Genomic DNA, 24,026 nt, shown 5'->3' with positions numbered 1-24,026 from the left:
CCTCTTCAGCGTAAACTTTTGATCTTTTTGCTTCCAGTCCATTCTCTGCTCAAATGTCCAAATAATTTTCCCCAAACTCCTGTACCTCCAGGGCTCCAGTTGCCAAAGTGTTGTTTTAGCAATTTCTGACCTCTCTTCCCTAGTATTTGGGAAGGTAGAGTTGTTGTTTTTTTTCGGGGGGGGGGCTATCTGCATAAAGCTGAGGGCATGATGAATTTACTCTAGGAATTAGGTTGTAAGTATAAGAGAGCTGTTTTATTTCCAAGATTGAGGAGTAAGTCGTTGATACCAAAGCACGTTGTCAAACACTTGGGCTCTTAGACTAAACTTCAGCTCTTTAAAAACAGTGAGGCATGGGTATATACTGTGCTGTCAATTTCAATTGTTTAACTTTAAACATAGAAGTTAAATTTTAGAACTTTTTCATTGCTTTTTACCCTAAGAGGCTGAACTCTTGACTTCACCAAAACCTCTCCTGTCCAAGGCACCAGTGACCTTCACACTGCCAAGCCCAGTCACCATTTCATAACCCCTTGATCCTGATGCATCCTCCATGGAACTCTTCCTCCACATGGCCTCCAGGACTGGTCTGCTTTCCTTTGCTGAGTGAAGGAGACCCCAGAATTTGACCCAAGTACTTCCTCTCTTCTCCACACTTACTTGCTGGGTGAAATTTTCCCTTCTCATGATTTTAAGTGCTGAATTGCCCGTGTTTATGTTCCTAGGGTTAGTCATTGCCCCGCGGTGAACATGTCCAGAATGGAACTCTCATTTCCCACTGTCCCACTCACATCCGCTCCTAACAGTCTTCCCCATCTTTGTAAGCATCGGGCAAGTCACTTTTATTTGTTGTGTATGCCCACAACCTTGCAGTCATTCTTGATTCTTTTCTTTCTCTCAGCCTTCATACTGAATCTCTTCAGCAGATTCTGGCAGCTCTACCTTCAGAATATTTTCATCATCTAACTACTCGTTGATGCTTGGCCCAGCCCACGCTGTCCTCATCTCATCCAGACTCTTGCACTGACCTCTTGCCTAATCTTTTTTCTTCTTTTTCCCCCTGTCATCTACCTTTGCTCTCTTATCTGTCTCCTACACAGAGATAATACTTCTAAACCTTAAGTTAAATCATGTCATTTTTCTGCTCAAACTCTCGAATGGCTTTTGTATGACTCAGAACGTACCGTGGCCTACAAAGCCCAGTATGATGCCATTTCTCCCCCTTCTCATTCTGCCCTAGCCATAGTGGTCTTGTTGTTTGTCAGACATGCCACCTAGGCTGCTGTCTTGGGGGGGTCATTTGTATTTGTTTCCTCTGCTTAGAATGCTCTTTGCGTAGAGTTAGGGCTTTGTTCAAGTGTTCTCTCCCACTTATACCCCCCAGTGACTTTTGGTCCCTCTGCTCTGTGTAATTCTTCTTGTGTGCCACAGTCTGTCCGTACTGTGTATCTCCTCCTGCTGGATTATACCTTCCCAGAAATAGGGGCTGTTTTACTTTGTTCATCGCTATTTCCTCATTGCATAGAATTAAGAGGAGGAGGAGGAGGAGGATTTAACTGGAAATAAAAATGTTCCATCTCCTAGGCTTAGTTTCTTCTCTGAGTCTTCCTTGACTAAATTAAAGTTTTTACTTCTTTTTAAAACATTTACTGTAGGGGCGCCTGGGTGACTTGGTTGGTTTAGTGTCTGCCTTCAGCTCAGGTCGTGATCTCAGGGTCCTCCCTGCTCAGTGGGCACGCGTGCGTTCTCTTTCTCTCTCTCAAATAAATAAAAAAAATCTTTTAAAAAAACACGTTCACTCTTAAGTTATTATTCCCATATTACCGAATGTTTACATTATTTATTGAATGTGTAATTTTTACATTTTTAATGCAATTCGGAAGCATTACTGTGAAGTGAGGTTTATCTTTGAAATACTTTGCATTCCAGCTTTGGAAATTCTGAACTCTGGTGTTGGTTTTTGTTTTTTCCTCCCCTGTGGACCATTCTCTCCCCTTCCCTTCTGCCTTCCATTTCTTGAGAATTACTGCTAGGAAAACAACCCAAGAACCCTTGTCCTAACGGCTCTCACCTGTTCCAAGTAGACCCGTGGTTGTACGGCAGCCCGCCTCCTTGGCTACTTCTTTTATTGTGGGGACAGCTCCTTGGGAGACCTGAGCTTCTTCCTGGGCAGCGAGGTGTCTCAGTGCCCCCTGGACTTGATGGCGTCTTACGCACCGAGCTGTGATGTAGGGGCTGCAACCAGTCTGTCACTTCATTCGTTCCCAGAGCAACCAGGGATGTCTGACTGTTTCTCTTTCAGTTTAACTGAGGCCCAGAAATTTTAAGGAACAAATAGTTACAGACCTAGCCTTTCCTGCTCTCTTTCTTTCTACTTTTCCAGAGATAACTACTAACTGGAAGTTATGAATGATAGTTCATTTATTTTAACTGTTGTGTAGTAGTCCATTGTCCAGAATAGCCACGGTTAATGTATCTCAACCCCTACCTGGAAATGATCAGGTGGTTTATATTTTTCTATTGTTACAGATGTGGATTTAATGAGCACCCTTGTCGGTGTTTCCTTCTGTGCTAATGACAGTTTTTAGGATGGATACCTAGTAGTTTCTTGGTCATAGGCTATGCTGAGATTCTGGTTTACCAGGACTGGCAAATTGATCTTTGAGATGTTTATATCAGTTTGCAACCTACATTTCAGAATTTCCTACCTCTTCTAGTGTATTCAGATTTTTTTTTTTAACAAGCTGAAATATTTATTGCTTATATATTACCCTGATTTCAGTGAATGGACATGTTTTCTTATGGTCATTCTGATTTTCTCTTTGAATTGCCTGTTTATGTATTTTGTATATATTTTTTCCCATGAGCTATTTGTCTTTTTCACATTGACTCATAGATATTCTTCGTAAAATCTGAATCCTGATTTTTCATGTTACATATTTTAGAAATATGTTGATGTTTATGGTTTCTCATGTTTTACAGTGTCTTCTGTCACAGATTTTAAAACTTTTGTAATGGAGTTGGGTTTGTTTATTTTTTTTTTAAGTTGTATACTTTTTCTTTTTCTTGTTTGATGCATGTATTCCATGTTTTATTCTGAAAGTTTTACAGTTTGGCTTTTTACAATTACATATGTAGTCCCTATGGGATCTCTACGATATGGTTGCCCACCTCCGCCTTCCCCCCCCCCATGTAGTGGGTGCAGCAGTGCTGGGCATTCCGGAGCCCATTCTGTACACCTGTTTTTCTGGCCTTCCTTCTTGGAGTTTTCTTTTTATAAACTGAGCAGTGTACTTAAGAGAAAGTTTATTTTGCATTATCTATCATATAATGTAACGGTTCCTGAATGTTTAGTCTACCATCTTGCTAGAACTGGGAGTTTTACAGTCTTATTTTATACAGCAGGGTAAGTAAGAGGCAGTGTAAAATGTATGGCCTCCTGTTTCAAAATTGCGTCAGTAGAAATTCTGGCCCACCTGGTATTAGCTGTGCCATCATGGTCAAGTGACTTGGTCTTTCGAAGACCTGGTTCCTCCTTTGCAAGACCAGAAAGTAGTAGTACCCGCCTCATAGGGTTGCTGTTAGCACTGAAGGAGGGAATGCAAGAAGAGCCACGGTGGCTCCTTCAGCACTAATGAAATTTTTTAGGATGGATGCCTAGATGTGTTAGATGTTCTTATATTTGTATTGTATTATCATCATCATTATTTGTGTTTTGTTTTTTCTTTCCCTTTCTTGTTTTGTTTGCTGTAGCAGAACATCTTCCTTGTTCATCTCAGGACAGAAATTTGGATCTGTCTGCTTGTCTTCACACAGTTGATGTTATTTCTGGGAGAGAGGAGGTTTCCAACAACGTGCTGAGGTTTGATAGTGTGCGTTTTAGGCTGACTCTGCATTCCATATCTTAAATTGAAAAAAAAGTTATTTGTCGCTGTTTGTTACTGTGTGTGCATGCATATCCAGACGCAGTAGTATTGTCTTCAAAAGTCTCCTTCAGTGAGATTTTGTGAGCAGTGTAATTTTATATGTAAAAACACAATCAGTGATATCCAGGTTTTCATTTCACAGAACTTAACACTTACCATATTTCTGTATCTTTTGTTTTTGAGTTCATGTCTATGACATTCCATTAATTACCTAAAGAATTTATTCCAGAATGTACTTTTTTTAGTCTAGATATGTGTGTGTGCATTAGCGTCCTATGTTTAACAGTTTGGACGACTTTGGACTAGGAGGTGCAAGTATTCTAGTAAGAATATTTAGTAACATTAAATGAGAATCTATTCAGTAATTGCTTCTCTTTATGATAATTTTCTTTTGCAATTATATATTAAGAAGACTTTTCAATTGAACTGTGAGCTGTTACCAATGTTTCTTTGCCCCTACATAGAGATTCTATGTTCCTTTTCTAAATTAGTGCTGTTAAAAATCCTCCTTAAAAACAGGCCTCCTTTTCAAAGTCCTTGTGTTGATTTATGCACCTTACCTTTTGTTTTTTTTTAAAAGATTTTATTTATTTATGTGACAGAGAGACAGCCAGCGAGAGAGGGAACACAGCAGGGGAGAGGGAGAGGAAGAAGCAGGCTCCCAGCCCAGGAGCCTGATGTGGGACTCGATCCTGGAACGCCAGGATCACGCCCTGAGCCAAAGGCAGACGCTTAACGACTGCGCTACCCAGGCGCCCCTTACCTTTTGTTTTTCTCTTGCCTGGTACTAAGTGACATTCCAGTCTGCTGGGGTCATTTGATAATGCAGAGTGAGACAGGAAGTAAAGTCAGGAGGTACTGCTTGGCACCAAATACGCAGCTTGAGATCATCCCTGATACCAAGGGAGAGAATGTCAGATATGTGCACCGGAACAATACTTGCACCGAACAGAGCGTTTGTTTAGTTTGTCAAATCCCAACTATAAGAGAGTCATAGGTCTCCTCTGTCCAAAACTTTGTTTGTAATTTGTTCTTTTTACCTCTGTCCCAGGCCCCTGTCCAGTATCTTGTGTAAGGCATAGAGAACTCAAACAATAGCCTGTGTTTTAAAATTGTATTGCACCTGTGTTTTATGGTAGTACTAATGCAGTCCCATCGTAGAGATTTGAGGATATTTTTAATTTAGGTAAGTTGCGTGAAGTTTTTTTTTTAATCGAAAATAGGTTGAATAATATGAATTCAATTTTTAGTCTACAATACTACTGTAATAAAAAGATATAGATGGAAACCTTTTGATTAAAGGAAGCTTCTTTGACTCAGTCACCAGAGTATTTACTTTGATGTGGAAGTTACTGTAAATAACAGTAATTGATAGTGTACTTATTTGTGTATACAGTTTGTATGGTGCATTACCCTTGTTCAGATTTAGAAGGTCCTTTTTATTTATTTTTTTTGTTTTGACTTTTTGAGAGAGAGAGAGAGAGAGAGAGAGCGCATGTAAGTGAGGGCATGTAAGAGGGAGAGAGAATCTCCAAGCAGATTCCTGCTGAGTGGGGAGCCAGATGTGGGGCTCCATCCCCCATGACCCTGAGATCATGACCTGAGCCAAAACCAGGAGTCAGACGCCTACCTGACTGAGCGACCCAGGCGCCCTGAAACTCCTTTTTAATATTTCACATACTTTAAAAAGAATCTTAGTACAGATTTAAGAAGCAGGTTATAAAAATACGTTTTCTAATTTTATGTTCTTGGCTTTTCTTTTTTGGTATTATGATATTGAGGCAGAGTTCAGGAATTTTGTGTATGTTGATTTGGTTACAGTCAGATCGTTGGAAGTGATTTGAACTTTTGGATATTGAATTTCAAAAGCAATTATAAATGTTGTTAAGTGTCATTTTATTTTTTCTATAAAGCTTGCTATTTTGCATTTTTCAGATACTTTTAATATAGGCTCAGTTGGTTTTGCTTTTGTATTTTGTTTTGCTAGAGATGGGATTATGTACCTTTCATACTGGTTCTCATGTAAGTATGAACCCTTGAGAATGTGCGCACAGAAAGTGACATTTATCATCGAGTGCCTTATTCATAGCAGGTGCTTTTATATATAAATGATGTAGCAACCATAAAATCCTGTGAAATAGAGTAGCCTTTCCATTTTATAGACAGGGAACAAGAGAACTCAAGCATCTCGCCCAGAGCCACATGAGCATTCAGTGAAAATACCGGAGTTGGAGCTAATGTCTGGCCATTTCCAAGGCCCTGCCTCACTTTCTCTCTTTCCTCTCTTTCCTCTACACACCTTTCCTCTCTTTCCTCTACACACCTCTTTCCTCTACACACCTGTTGCTTGCTCAGATTCTTGGCCTCTGATAGTTCAGTCTCTATTTACAGAATCCAATTCCTTGAATTTTTTCTAAGGCATCTGTATTTTTATGAAAATAGGTTTATTTCATATTTAATAATTACTTCATAATTATAATTTATTTTTATATTAAACACTTTTAATAAGGAAAGATTGTAGATGAAACTCACTTATATCCTCCCCATGACTTAAAAATTTCAAAATTTCGTTGTTGTTTTTTTAATTTTATTTATTTATTTGAGAGAGAGAGACAGACAGAGAAAGCACAGTCTGGGGGGCGGGGAGCAGCAGAGGGAGAAGCAGACTCCCCGCCAAGCAGGGAGCCTGATGCAGGGCTCAATCCTAGGACCCTGGGATCATGACCTGAGCTAAAGGCAGATGCTTAACTGACTGAGCCACCCAGACTCTCTCAAAATTTCATTGTTCTTAATTCATTAGTTTTTGTTTTAGCTGAGTATTTTAAAGCAAATCTTGAAAGCTGACATGTTCTTTTTCTACTTTCTTCTACTTCAGTGTGTATCTCAAAAAAATATAACCATAATGTAGTGATGCTGCCCAAAAAGTTAACCATATTTCCTTACTGTTCTCTAATATCTAACCCCTATTCAGATTTCCTCGTCTCTCTGAAAAACGATTTTTATGGTTAATTTATCTGAATCAGGATCCAAACAAGGTCCACACATTGTATTTAGTTACCTTATGTCTCTTTTTAATCTAGAGCATTCTCACCCCTCTCCAACCGGACTTTTATTTCATGTCATTGACATGTTGAAAAAAACTGGCTAAATTTTCCTGTAGAATATCCCCATTCTGGACTTACCTTTTTTGTTTCCAGGGATGGTGGTGTTTGACTTGTTTCCATAGCTTTAAAGCCTGCGTTGGCTTCAGATCCAACTATTTGAAAAGAATGTGTGGTTAAGTAGTGTTGTTTGCCTTCTGTGGCCTCACACTGGCTGCACAGCAGGAGGGGGCCTGTGTACCCGGAACCTCCAGGGCAGATTTTAGTATTATAGACCTGGGCCTGATCGAGTAGGGCTTACAGAATTGTGGTTTTCTAATTCTGTCATTTCTGTCACATTGAGTGGCTAGAATTTTTCTTTAAAAAATAGAAACAAATTTTCTGCATCTAAGTTAAGAAAAGCAGAGTTTCTGAGTTCTTTTACTTTAATTGCTTATTTTCGGATCAAGGAGTTGGTGCCCTAGCTACCTGTAGTGGTGACAGTGATTATGATTTTGTTTTTGGCTTGCTTGGTTTTCTTTACTATTGTTATGAATGTGAGGATTTTTTTTTTCATTTTAAAAAAATAAGCTTTTTATTTAAATTCCAGTATAGTTAACATACATTGTTACATTAGCTTCAGGTATACAATATAGTGATTCAGCAGTTCTATACATTACACAGTGCTTATCATGGTAAGTAAATGTATTTTTAAAGATTTTATTATTATTTTTTAAGTAATCTCTACATCCAATGTGGGGCTCAAACTCAACAACCTGGGGACGAAGAGGCATGTGTTCCCCCGACTGAGCCAGCCAGGCACCCCTTCATAAGTGTCCTCTTTAATCCCCTTCACCTTCTCCCCCCATGCCCTCACCCACCTCCCCTCTGGTAATCATCAGTTTGTTCTCTAGAGTTAGAGTCTGATTTTTGGTCTCTCTCTCTCTCTCCTGCCCTCTCCCTTTGCTTGTTTGTTTTGTTTCTTAAATTCTACATATGAGTGAAATCATATGGTACTTGTCTTTCTCTGACTTATTTCACTTAGCATTATACTCTCTAGATCCATCCACGTCGTTGCAAATGGCAAGAATTCATTCTTTTTTTTATATGGCTGAGTGATAGTCCATTGTGCCTGCATATACCACCTCTTCTTCATCCATTCATCAGTATGGACATCTGGGCTGTTTCCACAGTTCGGCTACTGTTGATAATGCTGCTTATAAACATCGGGGTGCGTGTGAGAACTTTTATGTGTTCTGTGTTTCAGTCAGTTGTAGTCATTATTCTTTCCGGCTTTCAGTTTTCCCCACATTTGGCCAGGTGCACCTTTTGGTTGGCTAGTTTTGAGAACTTCCTTTTTTTCTCGCATAACAAAATGTACCAAACTCATCTTGTCCATTTTCTGGCTTACACATGGATTCAGCCATTTCTCCAAGGAGCCCTGACTCCTTCTAGTGGAGAGTGATAGGGATCATAGTCTGGGTGCTACACATGCTTATTTTTTTGGAATTTGTCATTCGCTTCAAGGCCTTTGCATGGAAAGAACTAGGAGATATTTATTTTTTGTGGGGAAAAAAAATCCAAGAATTTCTTCTGATGTTACCAATTCAGATTTGGCCTTATAGGGTTTTTATTTAATTTCTTTGCTTTTTTAAAAATTTTAATCTCCTTTCTCTTAAATTGAAAATCTTGTTTTATAACTAAATTAACACAATTACATGTTTGCTTTATTCTATCATATAGTTCCTGTATTATACATAATCATGCCAATATTACTACTAACAATAGGACTTCTGAATGAAGATTAATATTTCTTTGCAGGATATTTGTCCTTAGAAGAGTAGAGTCTTACCAGGGATGTAAAGTCAAAATACTGTTTTCTAATATCACTTGAAATAAATATGTTTTTCTGCATGGTAATGTAACCAACCCGATACATTGTTAGACATTAATTTCAGTTTGTTTTAAATTTTTAGTGATTATTTTGTGTTAAAATTTAATTTTTATTATTTAAAATAATCATATGGTTCCAAAGTTGAAACTGTGTAACCAGTTGCAGTTAAAAAGACTTTGTCCATCTTCATTACGTTTTGGTTGATCCACTGGAGGAAGGCTTCTTCTTGCAGATGGGATCAAGTACATTTGTGTGTGTGTGTTTCCTACCCTTTCGTGTAAAAGATGCCTGCTGTGCATACTGTCCTGCTCTTTGCTTTTTGCAGCTGACTGTGTATCGCATGCATCGAGCTGCGTCACGGCAGAAAGAGCTTCTCATTCTTGCCAGCGGCAGCGTTTTACTCGTTATCTGAAAGTCCCAGAGTTCACTCTGCCTGTGCCCTTTTGCTGGGTCGTTTCCACACTTGTGCCCGTTACAGCCCGGCCTGTAGTGAGGTGCTTTGCACGGAGTGCTTCACATCTGTATTAGCGCATCTAGGGGTAGAGCCACGGAGGTGGGATTGCCCGGTCAGAATGTGCATGTATATCTAGAGTTGCCAAATATTGCCAAATTCTGCTCCCTGAATATGTACCCTTTTTTTTTTTGCCACTGCCCAAAATAGAGTATGTTGTCAGAATTTCAGGTTTTTACCGGTTTGATTGTTGAGAAATGGCATTTTACCATTACCTTTATTTGAAGTCATTTTATCATGGGTGAGATTGTTCATCCTTTTTCTATGTTTGAGTCATATTTGCCTCTTTTCTGAGCTGTCTGTTGAGTTTCTAGATTTTTTTTGGCTCATTTTTTCAAGTGTGTTATTGGTGTGTTTCTTCTCAAATTTTAGGAACTCTATTTTTTATATATTTATTGGCGGGGGGTAGGCAAGGAATGGTTTATTCTCCCAGCCAAGCAAAGGACGAGGCCCACAGCCGTGGTGGCAGCAGAGACAGCCTCTCCGGCCACAGAGCAGCAGTGGCAGCATTAGCGGCCGCCCACGTGACGGCGTGGAGCCGGGAGTGTTAGGCTGACCGACTCCCGTTCCCCTGTGGGTGGTGCTTAATGAGGGCTGGGGTGGGGGCTTGAATGTGAGGTAAGGGGCATCTGGAGTGGCTCAGCGGGCTGTGAAGATATGGCCGGAAACGTCATCGAGGAGCCATTCAGTGCCAGGTAGGAGGATCTCCCCGGTGCACCTGTGGTGTCTGTGGATGGAGCCCAGCTCCGGGCCTGGTGGATGGCCTTAGAGAACAGCGCTCCCGGCGGGTCCTGCTTGTTGGCAGAATGAGGCAGGGTGCTCCAGCCAGGCGCTCCTTCACCACGGGCTCTGGAGCTCCTGCCGGCGGTCTGGCTGCGCTGGCGATCGGTGCTGTCCACCACCCAGAGGAGGCCGTCCGTGCTCTTGGGCCAGTTCCGCCAGTAGGACCGCAGGGACTGCTGGGCGCCCATGTCCCGGGGTTCAGCCTCAATCCTCCGTGCTCCAGGCTCTCAGTGTTGAAGCCCAGCATCGGGGAGGTGGTGCTGATGTCGTCCCCATGGAACTTCATGAGGGGATAGTTGTTTTGCCAGCATTGTCCGGGCTGAGCATGAACACTCGCAGCTCCCACTCTTTGTGATTCACCTTCAGAGCGGTCAGAGGCCCCATGGTCCCGGTAGCCCCCACAGGAACTCCTTCTGTATTAGAAGATTATATTTTTCTGCCATGTTAGTTGGAAATGTTTTTTCCCTAGCGTGTCACTGTCTTTAGACTTTACCTATTGTGTGCTTTTTTTTTCCCCTCCAAGTGAAAACTTGTTAACGTTTCTTTAGTTGCTATTGCTGTATGTTATGTATTTATATTTTAGTATATAATTTTTAAAATACAGATTTCCATGAATATGTCTGTTGCACAATAAAAACTTTAAAACCAGTGTGTGACCTGAACATGTGGACACTGTAGAAAGGTGAACTTAACTGTTCATAGAAATGTCTGTGGCCAGACTGCGAGGGAAACTGTCTTGGGGTTAGGGAAGCTGTGTAATCCCATTCCTAGGAACCATTATGGCTCAGGAGAGGGAATGATGGCATTTGGTGTGTGCACATGTGTGAGAGACCGAAGGGTTACCAGGTTTGTAGATAAGGAGATGCATCAGCCCTAATGTATCTGGACTTTATCAAGGAATTTGGCAATGTCTTCCATCATATTCTTGTGTTGATGACCTACCTGGGTCTAAGTACAGTTAGATGAATGAGGATCCAGTTGTATTCTAAGGCTGTTTAACAGCGCCAAGCTGGAGAAATGCTATTAGTCGGCAACTAGCATGCAAATGACTCAGTTTAAATTTTACTGGAACCTCTTGAGAATCAGCAGTATTAGGTGGTAACCAAAAAGCTGATGTAATCTTAAATTGCATTAATTACAGGTATCGTGTTACAAATAGCAATATATTAGAGTTGATCAGAACTACACATTTGGAGTTCTGTGATCGGTTCTGGAAGTGGTATCAGGCTGGGTGGATAGAACACAAATGTGTTCAAGAGAGAAGTGAACAAAATAGTAAGTGGATTTGGAATTTTGTCACTGGAAAGGGAACAGTTGAAGGAACTAGAAGTGGAATGCTGTTCTGGAGAGGAACTAGACTTGTTCTAGATCCGCAGTTCTCCACAGGGACGGCTTTGTCCCCTGGAGGATGTATGCAAATGTCTGGAGACATTTTTGGTTTTCACAACCGGGTGGGTGCTACTGGCATCCAGGTTATAGAGGCCAGGGGTGTTCTTGGCATCCCACAGTGCATAGCACACCTCCCACAATGAGACTTATCCGGTCCCAAATGTCACGGTGCTGAGTTCAAAAAACCCTTTCTCAGACTGAACTGGTTTAACTGTCACCCATAGTAAGAAAAAGAATTGCATTTCACTTTGTAGGCTCAGGGCATGCACAGGGATAACTGGAATTAAAATTTCATGAGCCAGTACTTGCCCCGTTTCCTTAACCTAGAGTGCATTGTATCCAGTAGAAATCTATTCTACTGTATACCATTTCATTAATAAATGGGGAAAAGTGATCATTCCTAAACTACAGTTTGAATATAGGCCTAAATAATACCAAAGGGTAAAATTAAGCCCAACTAGTAAAGCTGTAGGAGATGCATTTGCTTTTGTATAAAACCATACGTTCTTGCTGTCGAGCTGTACAAAGAGAGAATGTCCTGCGTGGCCATCGAGTTTGCCATCCCTGGAGTTGTCACAGGGGTTATTAACTTGAGGTCTGTGAACAGACATCACAGGGTCTTTGAACATGGATGAGAAGGTAATTACATCTTTATTTTTAGTAAATAAATTTTTATTAACCTCTAACTGAGATTTATCATTTTCTTCACTTATAAGATTATACTTACACTGATTTCAGAATCAGAGTTGTATGAATCAACCCTAAGGCTTCCTCAGTATGTTAATAAAGATGCACTTATATTTACTATATTATGGTTTTTAAAATAGATTTTATTTATTTATTTGACAGAGAGTGTACAAGCAGGGGGAGCAGCAGGCAGAGGGAGAGGGAGAAACAGGCTCCCTGCTCCTGGGACCCTGAGATCATGACCTGATCCGAAGACAGACGCTTAACTGACTGAACCACCTAGCACCCCAAAAATTATTTTAATAACTGTGTTTTAATGTAATTGTTTCCTTTGTAATCTTTTGTATTTTATTTAATGCATTTAAAATTTTTATTCTGAGAACAGATTGTTGGGCTTTGCTAGACTTCCAAAGGATCTGTGGCAAAATGGATTATAACCTCGGCACTAGATGTGTGTCTTTTAGGGTTGTTTTTGTATATCTGTTATGCAAATGTATTTAAAGTTTACACTAGAAATATAGACATGATCTTTGATCATGAATGTGGTAATTGCTCCTTTTTCATGTGGGCTTAATGTATTCTTTAATTAATCATCTATCAGTCCCCAATATACGTATGTGTGGCAGCTATTCAAATAGAGATTTAAAAATTTTCAGAGTACCACGGGGAAGACTTTTACTTTTGATCTCCCCCTCCCCCCCCCCCCATGCTGACTTAGGAATTGGGTAGATTTCTGATTCCATTAGAGTCTAGCAGCAGAACAGATTTAACTTGCCGTGAAAGTTGAGAGTCCGGGCTCACAAATGTTTAGCCATCGTGAGCAGACAGTTGTTAAGTAGTCACTGTCGGCAGTATCACCGAGGCATTTCAAAAAAATATGTCGGCTTATTGGTTTTCACAGCAGGCTGTGTTTTCGGGCAGATAACTGTTTTATGTGTAATGTTTAAAGGTGTTTGTGGACTGGATGGGTTTTTGTTAAGAGTTTGTAAAACGGGAGATGTGTTTGTGTTCTCTTTGGGGGTGTGTGTGTGTTTTAGTTCAGAAAACTTGCTTTTCACCTGGAAGATGACTTTTCCCCTATTTCAGTAAACTTGGTCTTTCTCAACTTTGGTGAACTAGCATCAGGACGTTAGAAGTAAAGTAGTTGGCTCACATGGAACAGGCATACACTGTGATGTGTTAGAAATTACACCTTTATTTTCAGATAAAAAAATGTTGGATTGAATCATTTTATTATAAAAACCAAGTACATATATATGTAGGTAGAAAGTCCTTTCCTGGATGCTGGTTGCTGGGTCAGAGGGGAGTTGCTGTCACGTGATTGTATGCCCGGTTCCATTCCTACCCACAGAGTAACCATGCCCTGTGGAAGCCCTTTCTCACGAAAGAGGAAACAGATTCTGGAATGTTGAGCTACTTCATTGTAGAGCTGGGGTTGGAAGTGAAGAGAGGAAGCCCTCTTTTTTTTTTTTTTTTTTTTTTAAAGATTTTATTTATTTGCTTGAGAGAGAGTGAGAAGCAGACTCCCCACGGAGCCGGGAGCCCAAGGCAGGGCTCAATCCCAGGACCCTGAGATCATGACCTGAACCAAAGGCAGACACTTAACCGACTGAACCACCCAGGTGCCCCAAGAGTAAACTCTTAATCTGTACTCCGTAGTTATCTGAAAGGTAGTTCAATATAAAACAAACCCATTTACTTAGTTTTTACAGAAACCTCTTGAGGTACCGTTTACAAGGTAGTATAATTAGTGCTATTAGAAACAAAACAGGGCACCTAGCTGGCTCAGTGGGTAGAGCATGATCTCGGGGTTGTAAGTTAGAGCCCCACATTGGGTGTAGAGATTACTTAAAATCTTTGAAAAGAAAACAAACAAGCAAGAAAGAAAAAAAAAAGAGAGACAAACAGACTGTTAATACAGAGAACAAACTGGTGGTTGCAGGGGAAGGGGTTGGGTGGGTGAACTAGGTGAAGGGGATTAAGAGGACACTTGTAATGAGCACTGAGAATCTATAGAACTGTTGAATTGTTATACACCTCAAACTGATATAGCACTGTATGTTAATTATACTTGATAATAAATACATAAATAATGTTTTTAAAAAGAAAACATAGGCTTTCTTAGGAGCTCCCCACCCATAGGAATGGGGAGTAGGTGAGAAGGGTAGGGAAAAGGCCCCGTTGGGAATGAATGCCATGGGAGGAGTAAGCATGAGCCTGGTGAGGACATTTTACAGTTATTACTTATTTTAAGCTTTCCTGAAATGCATATAATTTTAAAGAGTATGCTTGAAGTACTAGTGTTTAATAAACAGTGTTTATACAAGTAAGATTCCAAAAACCCATATTCAAGTATTTCGTCCATCTTCCACCCTAAATTATTAACACACAAATGGCTGTTGTCCAGTTGATTGATTTATGTACTAATAATAGCGTGTGTGTGTGTGTGTTTTGGGGCACAGCTGTATTTTTTCTTAACATTTTGCACCTATTTTTGGAGGCCCCAGCATTAGAAATGAATTATGTGTGTGTAATAGAGTGGTGTGTTCTGTCCACTGCCCTTTTTTCCATGGAGAGTTGGATGATTACCTGTTACAGTTAGCATTGCTTTGCTGCAGGCGAGGAAAGGGCTTCACAGAAATGCTGGACACCGTGAGAAAAATGGATTAGCATGGTGGACCAATTTAGCTTTAGAACAAATGGTTCTGAGTAGCGTGAGCAAAAGGAGGTTTGAGGTCGCGCTGGTGAGTTTTGCTGGTTTGGAGAAGGCCAATTGATTATCAGTTTCATTAGTTAATAAGATTGATAAAATATTTAAAAGCAAATCTCCACCTTTAATCCTTTGTTTTTTGCATTGGCTCTCTAGTAGTTTATAGTATAGCCTTCTGTGGTTGGGTTTTTGTTTTGTTTTTGTTTTTGGTCTGTTCTTTCTAATAAATATTAAAATAATTTTGTTCTACGTTGTCATTAAATCCACCCCAAGTAGTGTTCCATTTCTGTTGTAATAATCTTTGTGATAGTATTTCTCAGGGAGAAGTTTATACAAAGGTAAATATACACTTTTAGGAAAGAAAGACACTTGGTTTGTGGTCAGGAAGAAGAACCCTGAAGGAAAGGAAACAGGTGATGCATTGCGTCTTCTGCTTCTCACTTCGGTCATTGCCCTTGACATATGGTGCCCGGACTGTGGTGATTATAGTGCTAACCCCAGTCACCGGCCTGCCTGCTCCAAACACAAGTTTCTTCCTGAAAATATGCTGCTAGCAAGTAGGCACTTCACATAGGTATCGGATGACCTACAACAGTGTTTTTGAATTTTAAATATTATCATCTCTTGGGTAATTTTTGTAAGGACTTCGTTAAGGAGATATTTGTCTTTGTAAAATTATAACCGTATTGGCTGCAACGTTATCAGATTATTAGCCCTGTTACTGAAACTTCATGGCTGCTAATTACAGATTTAAAGTTTTGTTCCAGAGTCCTTATCAGTTCAGAACAGACAGATCACAGCTTGAAGAATTGGATATTGTTATTGGCAGTTTTGACTCAAATTTGTTGTTATTTTTATGTGCGAAGCAATGTATTAGAGACTGAGGGACGGCCTAGAACAATGAATCAGGGGCTCCCTCAGGAAAGCTACCGTCTAGTGGGAGCACTGATTGCTAGTTCTTTATATAGTCTACTCCTCAAAACAAGCTTATTTTCATTTTATAATTAAGGAAATTGGAGCTCACATGCATATCAGAGAGCTCACTCAAAGATACAGCTATTAAGTTGAAATGCCAACTTATTTCTACCCTGCTGCAAACTCCCAGGTGTCCCTTGCACCATGCAGTGGGCAGGCTGGTAGGCTCATAGAGGAGTTAATCAGGCACTGCGCGCGGTGTGAGCCTGGCCTCCAGTCCCAAAGTGAGCTTTAAGAATACTTGTATCTGAATGCCAGTTCTGTCTAGGTGGGGATCGACTGCTCTGAGTGTTGGAGTTCTTTTTCTTCATTGTTTGTCCGGAACTCCTCTTGTACCTGTTGTAAAGAAAAGGAAGAAATTCACACTCCTCTTCCTCTAGATGATGAAGTGTCTTGAACAAGGGGTGCAGAGCATGGTGCTGTACAAGGTGAGGTTTTCAGGGACAGTAATGCTGGCCGCATCGCAGCCCTGCTCCTTGGCAAGCCGTCTGATTATAGATAGAGCATGCTTAACACCTCCGTGGACCTTCTTTTGTACCCCCTGTAAAGTAGGGATGATAATAGCACCCAATTCATGTTTGAGGAATCAGATACTGAACTCCTGGTATCTGACACATACATAGTAGCCCTTAATACGTTAGTTATTATTGTTTGTTAGTTTGGTCATTACACACTGCACTTTTAGGTTGAAGAACTTGATTTTATCAATTTTCTCAGGTCTGATAAAATTTTGTGGACTTAGTCACACAGGCCAAACTTGTATTTGGCTGAATAATTAAACACAGTGCTAATGTATTAATTTATTAAGTTGTTATTCTAGTAGTAGCTATACTCAGATATTCTGTGTGATGTTGAGATAACCAAGCAAACTAAGTTAATATTTATTAACATTTATCTAGTGCAAATGAAATCAAAGGTACTTTTAATAGGCTGCTTTGTTTAGGCTTGGTGTAGAACGTGGAGATTTGTTTCTTTAAAAACGTCAACAGAAATATTTCTCTGTAGACATGGGTGCTACTGCTTGCTGGATCTCTGCCCTTGGGTTTACTCCTATTTTTTCCTTTTATCTCAACATTTTATGTGAGATCAGTAGCAGAACCACGTTAATAATGGAAATTTTGTATTTGTAGTTTCCTCTTAACAGTAGTAATCTACACATAAGGGATTTTTATGAGGGTGATTTCATGAGGGATCGCCTCCTTTCCATGCTTGCCTTACCAAACTCACTTTTGAGCCTTTCCTTTGTGTTCTTGCCAAGTTGGGCATTTCCTCCCAGATCTTTGATGTCTGGTAGTTTTGGAGTTACCTGTTGACAGTTATCAGAGAAAGTGGTGCTTTCCTGTCTTCGGGATCCAGAAGTACATCTGTTTCATTCCTGTCACAAATGATGTACAATTACTCTGTTAGCAAATTGATGGAGTGGGAGCTTACTTTGTAACCTTTTTGGTTTAACTTCATCTGTAAACTGTGAGCCATGGGAGGAGCCAGGGTAGTTTTGCCAATTACTATTTGAGACTGTTATTGTAATATAGAGATGATTTCAGAGTGGTAGTGGTGATGATAGTGTCAGAATCCTGGGTTAAAAGTAGGACTTCCATTATAAACACTTGAATTTATACAACTGATTGTGTAGAGTAGTTCTCGTTTCCTACGGTGCTGTCTTAGGCTAGCCTGCCAGGGTGGTGGGTAGGGAGAGCTGAACCTGAAGTGGAAGCTTTTGAAAGATGAGAGGGACGGGCCAGGGGAGGGGTGAGGGGAGAAGACCAGCGAGCAGAGGAGAGCTGGGTTAGCCCTGCAGGGGAAGTATTTATTGAGAGGAAGTACTTGGTGCACAGGAGCTTTTGTTAGTATCAGTAATACTGCACCTGTAGTAGTAGTAGTAGGGATAGTGCTGTCCTGTACCGACACACGCATTTACAGGGTAGGAGCACCTTTCACCGGCACCGTTACTTTATGGAGGTTTCGGGGTTGCCAGACTAAAAGATAAACCTTTAAAAAGGATGTTGCTTGACTTTCTTTGCTGCTTGACCCAGGCTGAACAAAGAGGCAGTTTATATAATTTTGAGAGACCAGAGCAGGACTATTAATATCGCTCCCATTTTGCTAACTCATAAAGCTTTTTTCAGTCTCACCCCCATAATCAGTGGCCCTGTTTTAACCCAAGATCTGTGGTTCAGTGTTTTTTTTTTTTTTCTTTTTTTTTTTTTTACACACATGTGCACTTACCCTGTATTTTCCCTGGGGCAGTGGGAAATGGGTAGGATGGACTGACTGCCCGGTGCTCGGACAGGGTCTGAGCAAGCACGGTAAAACTTTAGGGCTAGAAATATGTGTTAATGTCTCATTTTCTGTTTTAATTTTCATATAGTTTTTACTGTTAACCACATTCTAATATCCCATAACTATTATAATTATTAGTGAAGAATAAGCAAATAGATTGGGAGGACATAGAGAAAAGCTTACCTGTGATGGGCTTTGAGCCCATAGAAAGGCCATTGCCAGGAGTAAAGCTAAGGAGTGACATCATCTGACTTACTTTTAACAAAACTTGGGATGGATTCTAGGTGTCTGTTGAAGGTGGAATGACTTCACGTGCTCGTGTGGAGGGCGAGAAGAGGGGAGAACCGATGAGCCAGTGGACCTTTGGTGGGGGGGTCAGTGAGGGCAGCCACGTAGTTAGAAACGCTCCTTGGAATTTCGTCGGGACCTGTGCTTTTTCTGTGTTCAGGGAAATAATGGGGTACACAGGTGCTCTGGACCTAACCCCCCCCCAGTATCCCCAGGGAAAGTGCAACCCACCAAACAAGAACCAGGTTCTCTCTGATGCAGTGGTTCAGCTGTGGGATATGAACCACTGAGTCTTACGGTTGTAGCAGTCGGCCTGGAAGCTCACGTGAGTTTCAACTAACTGAACTGCATTTAATTAACTAAAGAGGAAAACAAGGAAATAACAGGAAAGAGTGTCCCATAGTTGCATGGGCTACAGTCTGTCTTACAGTAGTATTCCTTTGCTTGTAAGACCATTGTATTTTTCTCTAGAAGTAAGGTTTTGAGAAATACTTTTAATTGTGTTCATTGATTTTGGGCAAGTAGTTCATATTAAAATTAGTTGCAGTTATATTCTGGAAAAGCTAAAGAGTCTCTGTTTACTCACATTCATGGTAGAGTTGGGGCTAACGTCTCCCTGTGGTTTGAGAGTGGTCTCTTCATTGAGGCTTCATAATCTCAAGGTTGGGCAGGACCTCAGGGACCGATAGGCATGTACTTTGGGGACCAGGGGATCTGGGTTTTAACTCTGGATTTGCTATATACCTACTTGAGTAAGCTATTTAAACTTTGTGTTTTAATGGCGAAACCTTGAAAATAGAGTTTAGTAATAAATCTCCTTAACGGGGCCGTTATAAAACCATAGTAAAATAATGCATGTCAAGGTGTGCCTGGTACTTGCTGAAGACCCATTAATATTAGCTGTTACTAACATGACCTACGCTACAGCCATTGTCTTAGCTGTGACACGAGTAAGGCAGAAGTTGTAAATAACTTGTCCCAAGTCACATAATTAAATTTGAGGACTAAAATGCCATGTCTCTCAGTTTCTGAAACATCTTTTAAAAGTGGCAAATAGCCTTTTTTTGTTTATTATTGTTATGAAAAGTGAATCTTTATTATAGAATGTTATTTTTCCAAAAATGTATCTTTTTGTTTTAGGATTTGGAGTTCCATGGAGTGATGAGATTTTATTTTCAAGATAAAGCTGCTGGAAATTTTGCAACAAAATGTATTCGGGTATCTAGTACTGCCACCACTTAAGATGTGATCGAGACACTGGCGGAGAAATCCCGGCCTGACATGCGGATGCTGTCATCCCCCAAGTACGCCCTCTATGAAGTGCATGTCAGCGGAGGTCTGTGCTCACACACAGGGTGCTGGCGGGGTAGCCCCATCTTGGATAGAGAGTTCCTGAAACACTCGTTTGTCCAGAGGGCCGTTCAGTCAGTCCAGCCCTGCTTTCCCTAGGGTCCTTCTCTTTCCGGAGGGGTTGGGGAACATCTGACAAGCGGGCAGAATGTTCTCATGTCTGTGAAATGTTCTTACAAGATCCTGGTACACACATCTGTGGGAAGTTAGAATGAATGTGTTAATTTAATACATGCTTATTTCTTCAGAGATAAGTAGCATGACATTTCTTCGTTAAAATTAGCCAGCAGACCTCGGTGTCGCACACATTGATGACGCGGTGTGGTGCTTGCTTTTGGAGCAGTAGTTCATGGAGCTCTTTTGTGTACATTCTAATACGACCATTAAGTTTAACCCAGTTAAACACTTTGTGAGTCTGAGCCATCAGTCTTACAAAAATGAGTGTTTTGTAATGTGAGACAGTATATTTTCATTATTCTTTGGGAGTAATTAGGGCATCTTGAGGAAATTGTCTTATGTAATTAGTAATTTCTCCTTGTTTTTAATGTTTAAAATTTCTGAAAATATCCTATGTACCTATATCAAATAACAATTTTAGGTTTGATTAGAAATGTAGAAATTTCTGAAGTTTTTTATGAGTGCTTTGGAAATACTGAGTCACCTATAAAAAATACAAATCTTAATGCAGCAAGTAAAAGATTACATACGGCCCAAACCAAAACTTAATACCTGTTAAATTCCACCCTGAAGTCCTTTTTGAACATAAGTTATTTGTTTTAACTTCAAAATTACGGCTCTCTGTGTACATTTGAAGTTGGGTGAACAGTTTTGTACTGTTTGGAATTTGGGTTTGACCACACCCTTTTTCCCCAGTAGAATTATCAGATAGGCCGTATTCGTTCATTACTCTGTCACCATTATGAGGGTGTCCCACTACACAGATAATACCAAAGCTAGATTTGACAACAGAAGATACTTCACTTTGGATGGATGGTTTTTCTGAGGTTGAGTTTTTCCTTTACCTCGGAATCATTATAACCAAGTTATCGAGAAGAAGATACCTCTCACCTCCAGACCTTTTTGTGTTTTCACTTTTTGGTTATTTGAAAACCACCAAGTGAAGTCTTTAGGATAATATGTAAGATTGGAATTTGAGATCTAAAAATGGAGTGATTTTGATTGTTTTAAAAGAAACCTTTTCTTTTACATGTCCTTCAATTAAAAAGTAAACTATCTTAGCTGTAGGGGCTGAAAACACAATAACGGTGTCTGGAGAAGAAGGGGAGAGTCTTGCCCACACCCTGAGCTGAGCGGCTAGGACAGTCCGGCTCTGTCCGTGCTCGTGTCCGCGCTCATCGCAGTGGGCTGCCTGTGCCTCAGATGCGGGGAGAGCCCTCGCGTGCGTGTGCTTGATTTTCGGGTCACGGAGCCCCGAGCATGTCAGTGATTTTTCAGTGGCACCCCTGGGCCAAGGGAAATACCTAACATTTCGTTTTATTGAGTAGTTTGATTCAGACAAGTTAATAAGCATTTATGCTCCAACAACCGGATAGATGTTTGAAAAAAGAGTGCACATAAAATGAAAGGAAAACTAAAATTTTCACCCTGATAGGTTGTGTGCCTCTTGGGCCCTGCCCAGCTCGTCGATTAGAGGGGGAGCCCTCATTTCTTAGCCGTGTTGGTTTGGGGCAGTGCTGGTGGTTCTGTACAGCACCCTGGAAATCCCAGCTTGACACCGATGTGCCTCGAGCAGAAGGGACGCCGCGGGCCAGTGTGGACTGGGGGCTGCCTGCAGCCAGCAGTTCGTGCAGTGTCTGCGGGATGCACCTTGTTTCCCTGGGGATTGAGCATGGCCCACAGCGAGTGCTCAGGGCACCTCACCTCATTCTTGTGCACCGTAGGTCCAGGGCACTGAATCCTAGGCCCCAACCCGCCCTTCAGCCCCACGGAGACTCCATCTTAGCCTCTCCACGTATTAGGATTCCTTATGTGAAATCAGCTGGGAAAATAAAAAGGATTCTGCTGTTCAACAGCAGCAGCAGTATGAGAACCACTAAGGCAGAACTAGACCTTAAAGTTATAACGTTGTGGTAGGACCCTGACCGTATTTATATTTAATAGTTAGGCTCACATGCTTTAGAATACCTCACCCTTGTTTTTATTTTACTTTTACAGTTTTGACTTAGTTCTTAAAATTAGTTCTCTAGAAATATACAATGAAGGATTTTGATCTAGTACAGATTTTGCAACAAGAAGAATTTGGTAATTTTGGTTTGTAGCAGGAATTTCAAACTTCACCCAGTCCCTAATTTGTTGCTCTAATTTTCATTTCTCATATTTTCAGTTCATAAAATAATAAATTAGAGTTTGTTACTCCTGTATTCTTATAATTAACATTGCTGTTTACATACAGTATTTACTAAAAGCCTGTGTAAGACTTTTTTACCCTGTAAATTTGTCCCGTTGATCCCTACTTCCTTTATCCCAGTAGTTCTCCAGCTGGGCTCTGTGTCCTGTGTTTGCTGCCCTCATTGTAGACATCCTATAGACAGTTATGTGAATTATTTTTGCTGACTGTAGGCTTCTAATAAGTGGCTGAGGTGTGCCGGGCCCTCAGGGGAGCCTGCTCTGTGGGCTGCCACGTTCCTGAGGCATGTTAGATGTCCAGCAAGCAAGGAAGGAATACTCTAAACCTAGCACTTTATCCTAACGAAGAGACAGGATGGTGGTTCCATGGTGGCAGGTGCTGTGAGGGCTGGACCTAGTGAGTTTGGGAGTCGAGAGATAGAAAGCAGGGTACAGCTGTCACTAACACTTGTGTGAGAAGGAAATCTCATAGGTCAGCCGAACTCCTGTGTTACGTTAACGTTGTTTCCTTCTTTTCCAGTTGCATATATGAGATAATCTGATTTACAGAACTAGGCTGATAGCAAAGCCCTATATATTTTTTTTTCTAGTTTGTATTTCTCTTATTTTCCCAATTGGATTCTAAATGTGGTAAGGACGTCATCCTGGTCAGTGTTTGGCACTGGCTACATGGTAGTAAAAATTATAGTGGCAACAAAATAGTAAATAATTAAAACTCTCACATAACATTTTGAATTACATTTCAGCCTGTTAGTAAGTACTTGTGGTAATAAGGTATTTTATGTCTATAAAATTAAACTTATATGAGAATGTTGTATTAGCTAGTGCCATTAAATAACCATGACTTAACTTTTTTCGTTTCATGATTTGAAGAAGAAAGAAGATTGGATAATGATGAGAAGGCCCTAGTTGTTCAGTTGAATTGGAATAAAGACGATCGAGAGGGCAGATTTGTTCTTAAGAATGAGAACGATGCCCTCCTTCCTAAGGTAGGACCCCTCCACATCTCACGCTGACGTTGTCCCGGGCCCGGGTCGGCCCGAAACGGACATGAGACTGGTGTTAGTGCGATGGGCCTCCACCGAACTTTCCTGTTTGCTGCATTTCCTAAATGACTTTTTTACCCTCCTCCCTGAAAAAAAATTAAAAGGAGTCCTACTTCTCTCTGTTTCATCCTCTGTTTCACTAAATAATCCCTAATATTGCTCTTTACTTTTGCAAAGAAGTATTATGGAAGCTTTTGTTATTAAGAGATTTAATGTTCAAGTAATCAGCTCCAGGTTTTTTACCAAATTAGAAAGTCAAAATATATTTTAATAAGAATCACAAGGGAAAATAGAACTTTAATAACCTATTTTGTGTGTATTTTCAGATACAACCTAATAAGGCACATTTAAAACCTTTTCCATACTCTGTGTGTAAGATTAGAAAGAAGCAAACTTTCTGGGCTGATGTAATGCAGTGCAGTGATACTAAAACTTTCTCAGGTGGTAGGGTGTCTGGAATTCCTGTGCTGCTATTCTTCTTATGTGGACCACTATGAAATACAGATAAGATTTGAAACTAACTGTAATTTCTGTGTTAAATCAAATGGCACCTTACACTAGAATTCAGTACTGACAGGTGATAGCAAATGCAGAGGTCAAGAATATTTTGAGAAAAGTCTTCTATTTAATTATTTTGGGAAAAGAGCGTCATTGTTCACTTCTGGAAACAGAAAATTTTCACTTAATTTGTGTGATGTTAGTGTTCCGTGTTGAAGAGTTTTAGATACACAGAATGTGTT

The 24,026-nt window shown here is 40.5% G+C and overlaps 1 protein-coding gene and 1 pseudogene across 23 annotated transcripts in view; one reads left to right on the top strand and one right to left on the bottom strand.

Moving 5' to 3' along the window:
* Window positions 1-24,026, top strand: part of LOC123791704 (ankyrin repeat domain-containing protein 26-like) — a 184,442-nt gene that overhangs the window by 18,139 nt on the left and 142,277 nt on the right. For 17 of the 23 annotated variants that reach the window (XR_015722489.1, XM_087857833.1, XM_087857831.1 and 14 more), the window contains 2 exons: window positions 19,664-19,859; window positions 23,114-23,229. The gene's annotated coding sequence lies outside the window, so the exon portion shown is untranslated. Of the gene's footprint in view, window positions 1-3,753; window positions 3,873-19,663; window positions 19,860-23,113; window positions 23,230-24,026 lie in introns of all 23 variants that reach the window. The other 6 variants (XM_087857840.1, XM_087857835.1, XM_087857825.1 and 3 more) reach the window with 5 other exon arrangements.
* Window positions 10,051-10,578, bottom strand: LOC123791702 (ADP-ribosylation factor-like protein 2 pseudogene; annotated as a pseudogene).

This window comes from Ursus americanus, chromosome 31 (assembly GCF_024610735.1).
Source record: "Ursus americanus isolate L20-20 chromosome 31, mUrsAme1.1.p, whole genome shotgun sequence".
NCBI lineage: Eukaryota > Metazoa > Chordata > Mammalia > Carnivora > Ursidae > Ursus > Ursus americanus.
The sequence above is the reverse complement of the archived record's forward strand: the minus strand, read 5'-3'. Positions and strand labels throughout refer to the sequence as shown.